General features: G+C 43.5%; 1 pseudogene; it reads right to left on the bottom strand.

The window, feature by feature from the left end:
* Window positions 1–7,722: 7,722 nt before the first annotated feature.
* LOC116461190 (CDK5 regulatory subunit-associated protein 3-like) lies at window positions 7,723–9,461 on the bottom strand (annotated as a pseudogene).
* Window positions 9,462–9,773: the final 312 nt, after the last annotated feature.

Below are 9,773 nucleotides of genomic sequence, written 5' to 3'. Positions count from 1 at the left end.
TTTCCCTAAAACAATAATTTATAAATATAAATTATTTGTGAGGCATTTTGTATATCTCCACTTATTTGGGGTTAGCTATTGGAAGATTACTGTTTTTTTGTGGGGGGGGAGGCGTTATATATATCTCCTTGGTTTTTCATGTTTCTTGATGTTCCTTATGTTAATGTCTACATACAAGACATTCTAAGCGTGGTGTCTGGGATGGTCCATGAATGGGCTTGCATTGAATTCCTCAGGCAAGCTGGGTTGGTGTCTGGGTCAGCATATCAAAGGGCCTGGCACGGGGACCCACAGGGTTGGGCCTGGAGCCTGGATGCACTAGGATGGACTTGTTGATTGGGTTCATGGAGGTGGGCCTGGAGCCTGGGTCCCCAAGGCTGAGACTGGAGTCTGTATCCATGGGGCTGGCCTGAAGCCTAAGTCCTAGGGGGTTGATCTAGTACTGGGGTGGGCCTTGAGCCTGGGTCTGCAGGACCCAGCCAGTTTCTGTGATGGGCCAGTCACATGGGTCCACTGGGATGGGCATGGGGCCTGAGTTCATGGGGGTTGGCCTGCTGTGGTTTCAATGATGGTGTCCTCTTCAAGATTTATGTTAAAACTTAACACCCAATGCTATAGGATTAAGGGGTGCCACCATCGAGAGATTATTAAGTCATGAGGGTGGAGCCCTCATGAATGGGATTAGCAACCTTATAAAGGGGTTTGTGACTGAAGAGAATTCTCTATTGCTCTTTGGTTTCTTCTGGCATGTGAGGGTACAGTATTTCTCCCCTGCAGAGGATGTAGCACTGAGGGATCATCTTGAAAGCAGACAGCAGCCCTCTCTAGACCCCAAATTAGCCAATGCTTTGATCTTGAATTTCCCAGACTCCAGACCATGATAAATAAATTTCTTTTGTATATAAATTACCCAGTCTGTAGTATTTTATCTTAGCAACACAAAGATAGGGTCTGGGTCCTAGATCTACAGGGGTGGACTTGCAGCCTCAGTCCACAGGGGCCAGCCTGCTACTGAGGTCTACTGGGACAGACCTGAACTAGACCTTGGGTCTCCTGGAGTGTGGGCCACAGGGGCTAGTTAGGAGTATGTGTGGGGCCACAGAGACAGGCCTGTCACTTGGCAGGCCTGAGGACAGTGTCCACGTTTACTGGCCTGGTGCCTGAGGCCAGGGTTGCCAGTCCAGCACCAGGATGGGCCCAAAGCCTGGGAGTGTGTGGGCCAATCTTGCTCAGGGTTGGTCTGAAACCTGGGACAGTCCTGGAGTCTGGGGCTGCAGGAGCTGACCTGTCACTGGGTAGGCCTAGAGCCTGTATCCACAGGGACTAATCTGATGAGTAGGGCTGCTGGGGCTAGCCTGGTGCTGGGGCAATTATGAAGCCTGGGGCAGTGGGCGCCAGCCCAGTGTTATGGGAAGTACAGAGTCTGGTCTGCTGGGGTCATCCTGGTACTGGGGTAACCAAGTCCACTGGGCATTCTTGGAGTCTGGGACTGCAAGCACCAACCTGGAGCTTGAATCTGTGGGAGCTGGCCAGTCACTGAGGCAGGTCTGATGCTCAGGGTCATTAAGTTAACCCAGCACTGGGGTTGGCCTGGAGCTTGCACTGCTGGGGTCAGCCTAGTAGTGGGAAGGCCTGGAGACCAAGTCTGGATGGGCTGTGGGATTCCATGTGGTGCTGGGAAAGAACTGGAGGCTTAGTCTACAGGTACCGGCCAGGAGTCAAGGTCCGTAGGGGCCTGCCCTGCACTGGGTTTTATTGAGGTGGGCCTGGTGTTGAGGTTCAAAGCAAAGGCTTGTGCTTACTTTCCTCTCCTTCCCCCAAGCAGAAGATACATCTCTTCTAGGTGTTCTGCCTGGGATTGGGAGAGGGATGAGATGGGTAATTAAAATGATTCTTCTTACTTTCTTCAGTGCGTATTTTCTTATTTCTGGGCTGCACCCAGGTGCTGTAGTCTCTCATCTGGTTTCCTTGGCTCCTTTAAAGGTATTTTTGTATGTGAATAGTTGTTCAAATTGATGCTTCCACAGTGGGATGAGCACTGGAATGTTCTGTTTTACCATCTTGTTGATGTCAGTCCCAAAAACACATTCATAAGCAACCAGTGGTCAAAGAAGAAACCACAAAGAACATTGGAAAATATCTTGAGACAAATTAAAATGAAAACACAGCACACCAAAATTTATATGATTCATCAAAGCAATACTAAGAGGCAAACTTATGGTATAAAGTTTTACATTAAGGAAATGAAAGATCTCAAATCAATAACCTAACTTTATACCTTAAAGATTAAAAATAAACAAACTAAACCCAAGGCTAATGGAAGGAAGAAGATAATAAATATTAGAATAAAGATAAGCATAGAAAACAGAAAAATGACAGATAAGAGCAATAAAACAAAGAGCTGGTGTTTCAAAAAGTTTAAGACTCCTGCTACAAGATGGCCAACTGGATGCAGCCAGGAGGAACACATCCCACCGAGGGACCAGGACATCAGGAAGACGGGTGCACTCCTAGCAGCTCTGCAGGGGGAAGGCATTAAAGCAGACAGAGGAAAGACACAGATGCTAGGCTGAATGGAAAGGAAGCTGAGAACCCTGCACAGGGCTACTGCACTTCTGAACTTGTTCCTGGCCCGCAACAACTCCTGTGGAAGGGGTGAGTTAAACAGGCAAGGAGCCTCTCACCACAGGCCTCTGGAATCCCAGCAGGAGACCCCTCAACCACCACAGACACTTGTGTTGGCAAGGAGAGCTGCTTAGAGAAGTGGTAGAGGCAGAACTTCAGCCGGTGTGGAGCCCAGAGGGTTTGGTGCAGGAGTATCTGTAATGGAGCACGACAAGGGACACCCATCCTCCTAGGCTCGACTTGCTCCCATATGAGACTTTAGCCCTAGGCGAACTTTTGGACTTAAACACTGTAGGGCATTCTTGCCCATGAGATGGGACTGGTTTGACCTAAGCACCTCTCAGTCTGCTGGCCTCTCCCAGGGCCCCAGCCTGGCCATGATTGAAAACATATTTTTAAAAATCCAAAATATCAATGAACTCAGGAGTTGGTTTTTTGAAAAAATTCATAAGATAGACCATTATCTAGACTAATAAACAAGAGAGATGATCCAAATAAACATAATTGGAAACAACAAAGAGAATATTACCACTGACCCCCCTAGAAATACAAATAACTGTCAGAGGCTGCTATGAACATGTTTATACACACAAACTAGAAAGTCTAGGTTGAAAATCTAGAAGAAATGGATAAATTCCTGGACACATACATCCTCCCAAGATTGAATCAGGAAGAAATTGAATCCCCGAACAGACCAATAATGAACTCCGAAATTGAATCAGTAGTAAATAGCCTTGCAACCAAAAAAAAGCCCATGATTAGACAGAGTCACAGCAGAATTCTACCAGGTATATAAAGAAGAGCTGGTACCATTCCTACTGAAAGTATTACAAAAAAATTGAGGAGAAGGGACTCCTCTTCAACTTATTCTATGAGGCCAGCATCATCCTGATACTAAAAGCTAGCAGAGATACAATTAAAAAAAAAAAAACTTCAGGCCAATATCCTTGATGAATATTGATGCAAAAATCCTCAACAAAATAGTGGCAAGCCAAATCCAGCAGCACATCAAAAAGCTTACCCACCATGGTCAAATAAGCTTTATCCCTGGGATGCAAGCTTGGTTCAACATATGCAAATTAATAAATATGATTCATCACATAAACAGAACCAAAAACAAAAACCACATGATCATCTCAATAGGTGGTGATGATCAAAGCAGAAAAGGCTTTTGATAAAATTCAACATCCTTTCATTTTAAAAACTGAAAAAAATAGGTACAGAGGAACATATCTCAAAGTAAGAGCTAACTATGACAAACCTACAGCCAACATCACACTGAATAGGCAAAAGCTGGAAACATTTCCCTTGAAAAAGGAAAGGACAAGTATGCTCTCTGTCACCACTCCTATTCAGCATATTACTGGAAGTCCTATCCAGGGGAATCGAACAAGAGAAAAAAATAAAGGGCATCCAAATAGGAAGAGAGGAAGTCAAACTATTCCTGTTTGCAGATAACATGATTCTGTATCTAGATAACTCCATAGTCTTGGCCGAAAAGATTCTTAAGCTGATATACAACTTCAGCAGAGTTTCAAGATACAAAATCAACATACAAAAATCACCAACATTCCTATATACTAACAACAGCCAGGTGGACAGCCACATCAGGAACACAATTCCATTTACAATTGCCACAAAAGGAATAAAATACCTAGGAATACAGCTAACCATGGAGGTGAAAGATCTTTACAATGAGAATTACAAAATACTGTTACTCAAAGAAACCAGAGAGGACACAAACAAATGGAAAACATTTCATGCTCATAGATAGGAAGAATCAATATCATTAAAATGGCCATTCTTGCCCAAAGCAATTTACAGATTCAATGCTATTCCTATCAAGCTACCAATGACATTCTTCACAGAATTAGAAAAACATACTATTTTAAAATTCATGTAGAACAAAAAAAGAGCCCCAATAGCCAAATCAATCCTAAGCAAAAAGAACAAAACAAGAGGCATAATGCTACTCAAATTCAAATTATTCCACAGGGCTACAGTAACCAAAACGTCATGGTACTAGTATAAAAACAGATACATAGACCAATGCAACAGAGCAGAGAGGCCAGAAATAAGGCCACACACCTACAACCATCTGATCTTCGACTAAGCTGACAAAAACAAGCAATGGGGAAAGGACTCCCTATTCAATAAATGGTACTAAGATAATGAGCTAGCCACATGCAGAAGATTGAAACTGGACCCTTTCCTTATACCATATGCAAAAATCAACTCAAGACGGATTATAGACTTAAATGTAAAACCCCAAACTATAAAAACCGTGGAAGACAACCTAGGCAATACCATTCTGGACATAAGAACCAGCAAAGATTTCATGAAGAAGATGCCAAAAGCAATTGCAACAAAAGCAAAAATTGACAAATGGATCTAATTGAACTAAAGAGCTTCTGCACAGCAAAAGAAACTATCAACAGAGTAAACAGACAACTTACTGACATGGTTTGGATGTCTGTCCCCACCCAAATCTCATGTTCAATTTTAATCCCCAATGTTGGAGGTGGTGCCTGATGGGAGATGATTGGATCATGGGGGTGGATCCTTCAAGATGGTTCGCACCATCCCCTTGCTGTTCTCAAGAGCTCTGGTTGTTTAACAGTGTGTGGCACCTTTCCCCCTTTGCTCCCTCTCTCTTGCTCCTGCTCCCATCATGTGAGATGCCTTGCTCCCCCTTTGCCTTCTACCATGACTGAAAGCTTCCTGAGGCCTCCCCAGAAGCAGAAGCCTCAGTGCTTCTTGTACAGCTTACGGAACCATAAGCCAATTTAACTTCTTTTCTTTTAAAGTACCCAGTCTCATTTATTTCTTTATAGCAATGTGAGAACAGATTAATATACCTACAGAATAGGAGAAAAATTTTGCAAACTATGCACCTGACACAAGTCTAATATCCAGCACCTATAAGGAATGTAAACAAATTTTCAAGAAAAAAACTACCTCATTAAAAAGTGGGCAAAGGACATGAACAGCACTTTTCAAAAGAAGACATACATGTCGCCAGTAAGCACATGAAAAAAGCCCATTATCACTAATCATTAGAGAAATGTACATCAAAGCCACAATGAGATACCATCTCACACCAGTCAGAATGGCTGTTACTAAAAAGTCAAAAAATAACAGATGTGTGGAGAAAAATAGAACAGTTACATACTATTGGCAGGAGTATAAATTAGTTCAACCATTGTGGAAAGTGGTGTGGTTATTTCTCAAAGAGCTAAAAATATAACTACCATTCAACCCAGCAATCCCAAAGGGATATAAATTATTCTATCATGAAGACACAGGAACATGTATGCTTACTGCAGAACTATTCACAATGGCAAAGCTATGGAATCAACCTAACTGCCCATCAGTGGTACACTGGATAAAGAAAATGTGAATATGATGTAGCCATAAAGAAGAATTTTATCATGTCCTTTGCAGGAACATAGTGCTGGAGGCCATTATTCTTAGCAAACTAACGCAGGAACAGCAAACCAAATACTGCATGTTCTCACTTACAAGTGGGAGCTAAATTATGAGAACACACAGACACAAAGAAAGGAACAACAAACACTGGGGCCTATCTGACGGTGGAGGGCAGGAGGAGGGAAAGAAGCAAAAAAAATAATTGGGCTTAGTACTTAGGTGACGAAATAATCTGTACGACACACCCCTGTGACAGGAGTTTACCTATATAACAAACCTGCACAAGTACCCCTGAACCTAAAATGAATGTTTTTAAAAAATTTATAAAGAAGTTCAATAAAATAAAATATTATCTAGACTAAAAAAGAAAAAATAAGAATGCTCAAATGACTAAAATTAGAAATGAATAAGGGGACATTACTACCACTTTTACAGAAGTGAAAAGGATTATAAGAGAATACTATATGAACAATTGTATGCCAACAAATCGGACAACCTAGATAAAATTGATAAATTCCTAGAAACCCCTAACCTGCCAAGACTGAATTAGGAAGAAATAGAAAATCTGAACAGACCTTTAATAAGTAAAGAAATTGAATCAGATATCAAAAACCTACCAAAAACAACAACAAAAGTCTAGGATCAAATTACTTCACTGGTGAGTTCTACCAAACATTTAAAGAATTAACATTAATCCTCCTCGAACTCTTCCAAAAACCTGAAGAGGAGGAAGTACTTCCAAACTTATTTTACAAGGCCAACATTGCACTTATACCAAAGACAGACACAGATACAGACACTACAAGAAAATAAAACTATAAACCACTATCACTGACATATATTGATGCAAAAATCCATTTTAAAAACTGGCAAACAGAATTAAACAGCAATTTAAAATGATTATACATCATGATCAAATGGGACTTTTTTCCTTAAATACAAAATTTTTTCCACATTTGAAAATCAATCAATGTAATATACCACATTAAGGGGGAATAGAATTATGGGGAAAAAACACATGATTATCTAAATTGCAGATAAGCCATTTGAAAATTCAACACCCTTTTATGATAAAAGCATCCAATAAACTAGGAATGAAAGGAATTTGCCTCAACATAATAAAGGTAATATATAAAAGTTCCACAGATAATATCATACTCAATGATGAAAACCTGAAAGCTTTTTCTCTAAGATCAGGAACGAGATAGGCATGCTCACTTTCACCACTTCCAGTCTAGTATGTTCTATTCCAACATAGTACTAGAAGTCCTGACCACAGCAATTCGGCAAACTGGAAAGGAAGAAGTAGAATTCTCTCTATTCACAGGCAACATGATCTTTTTCTTTTTTTTTTTTTTTTAAGTTCTGGGATACATGTGCACATGCAGAACATGCAGCTTTCTTACACAGGTATGTATACATGTGTCATGGTGGTTTGCGGCACCTACCAACCAGTCACCTAGATTTTAAGCCTGGCATGCATTAGCTATTTGTCCTGATGCTCTCCTTCTTTTCTCCCCTCTCCAACAGGCCAGTATGTGTTGCTCCCCTCCCTGTGTCCATGTGTTCTCATTTTTCAGCTCCCACTTATAAGAGAACATGCAGTGTTTGGTTTTCTGTTTCTTTTTTTGTTTGTTTGTTCCTCTTTTATTAAGTCCGCTATACTAACTAAAAGGAGAAGCTGTGGTTTTCGCTTGACAGGCCACAGGGCCGATCACCACAGCTTCTTGTAGAGAACATGGAGAGTGCCAAGATCACCATCAGGTGCCTCTTCCTTCCTGTGGCTTTCCATCTTCCAGTAGACCTGGTCTTTTGCCTTGAAGGGCCCCAAAACATCAGCCCTGGCTATCATCTTCATCCCAAAGGCTGAGAAGATGGGCAGGCAAGAACCCGGAGGGTGTCACAGAGAGGTTCCCATCAGGTTCACAGGGCACCCACTGTACCTCTTGGAGATGTCAGCTTCAATCAGCTTCTGCAGCTCCTTGGTCTTCTCCAGCAGCAGGTCCAGCTTAGGCTCCAGAGCCACCTGCTCCTCAAGTGCCTCCTGCTGCTTCTGCACCATCTGCTCTTTCTTCAAGGCCAGCAGCTGGGACTGCTTCAGCTTTTGCTGGAGGAATTCAGTCACACGGTCCACATATCTTGGTGAGGTCAGGATCATAAACAGGTGTTGCAGTTGAAGACTGGTAAGCTTTCCACTCAGATCCTCCAGCACTGACACCATGGTGACCATCTTCTCTTTGGTCTGGCCCTGCAGGATGGCTGGAGCCAGCTGGAACTGGCTCACAGACAGGACATCTGCCTCCTCACTCAACTCCACTGCTCTCTGGGCTAAGAAGATCTCAAGCTCCATGAGCTCATCAAGGAACTGATTCCGGGTCTGAGTGTATTCAAGAAGTGTCAGGGCATCTGGGCCCCTGGCAACACCTTCTGGAGCCTGGGTTCCTGCTTCCAGCGCTGTGATCTGCAAAGCAACAGCATCGTCTCCCCAGTCACCTCCAGGGTCCTTTGAATCTGATTCCGGAAAGATGCCCCAGTCGATTCCAGCAGCCTCGGCAGAGATGCCAGAGTCAGTCCCCTCAGACACTGCCTCTACCCCAAAGTCGTCCCAGTCAATCGCGTCTTCTGCCACCTGCTCAGGAAGCTCCTTGAGGTGGGGTCGCTCCACCACAGAGGGCTCTGTCCCTGTCCTCCACTTGTACACCGTTGAGTTCCCCTGCTTCTGCACGACCGCAGCATTGGCAACATCTGCTCTGTGGGGCTCTCACAAACCCCACAGAGGCCTGGTACATGTCGATGGCTTCCCCCAGGGACTGCTGAGCCGCTGCCCCAGTCTCAGCCAGCTGACTCAGCAGGTCCTTCACCAGGGCCAGCAGTTCTCCTCAGACGTTTTCGCCCGTGATGCCAGACTGCTTGCAGGAGTGGTAGAACTGCTCCCACATCTCGGCAGCCCCTGTCTGGCACTCCTCCTCCTTGCGGCTGTATTCTTGCTGCAGCTGCTGGCAGTTGGCAATCTGCTTCTTCAGTGAGGGCATCTCATAGTTGACATTCTGAACCAGGAGGTTAGAGAGTTCCACTAAGTAGGTGTCGTCCTTCTCATACAGGGCTATAATCTCCTGCCAACCCTTCATCCGCTGTGAAGAGTATCAGCCAAAAAGATTTTTCGTGGAGGCCTCTGTGCCTTTGAGAAGGTCCAGGATTCTTAGGCAATGAAAGTAGTGAATGTAGGACCCAGACAGCAGTTGGGCGATCTCTTCGCTCTCTGGCATGTCCTGGATGGCAGCATTGATCTTCTCTTGGATCATCAGCACCACACTCTGCCATTTCAGGCTGCAATGCCTTCTGTCCACCAGCCAATTGAGCAGCTTGCTGGTCTGGACGTTGATGGGCATGTGCTGATGGTCCTCCATCTTTACTCCACTTCAGGCTGGAGACCTGGTTTTCTGTTTCTGTGATAGTTTGCTGAGGATGATGGCTTCCAGCTTCATCCATGTCCCTGCAAAGGACATGATCTCATTCCTTTTTATGGCTGCATAGTATTCCATGGTGTATATGTACCACATTTTCTTTAGTCTATCATTGATGGGCATTTGGGTTGGTTCCATGTCTTACAGGCAACATGATCTTATTTGTAGAAAATCCTAAAGATTCCACACTAAAATAATGCTAGAACTAATAAATAAATTCAACCAAGTTGCAGGATATAAAATCAGCATACATGA

Source organism: Hylobates moloch, unplaced genomic scaffold (assembly GCF_009828535.3).
Source record: "Hylobates moloch isolate HMO894 unplaced genomic scaffold, HMol_V3 SCAFFOLD_21, whole genome shotgun sequence".
Lineage (NCBI taxonomy): Eukaryota > Metazoa > Chordata > Mammalia > Primates > Hylobatidae > Hylobates > Hylobates moloch.
Note: the sequence above shows the minus strand (reverse complement) of the source record. Positions and strands in the feature narration are given on the sequence as shown.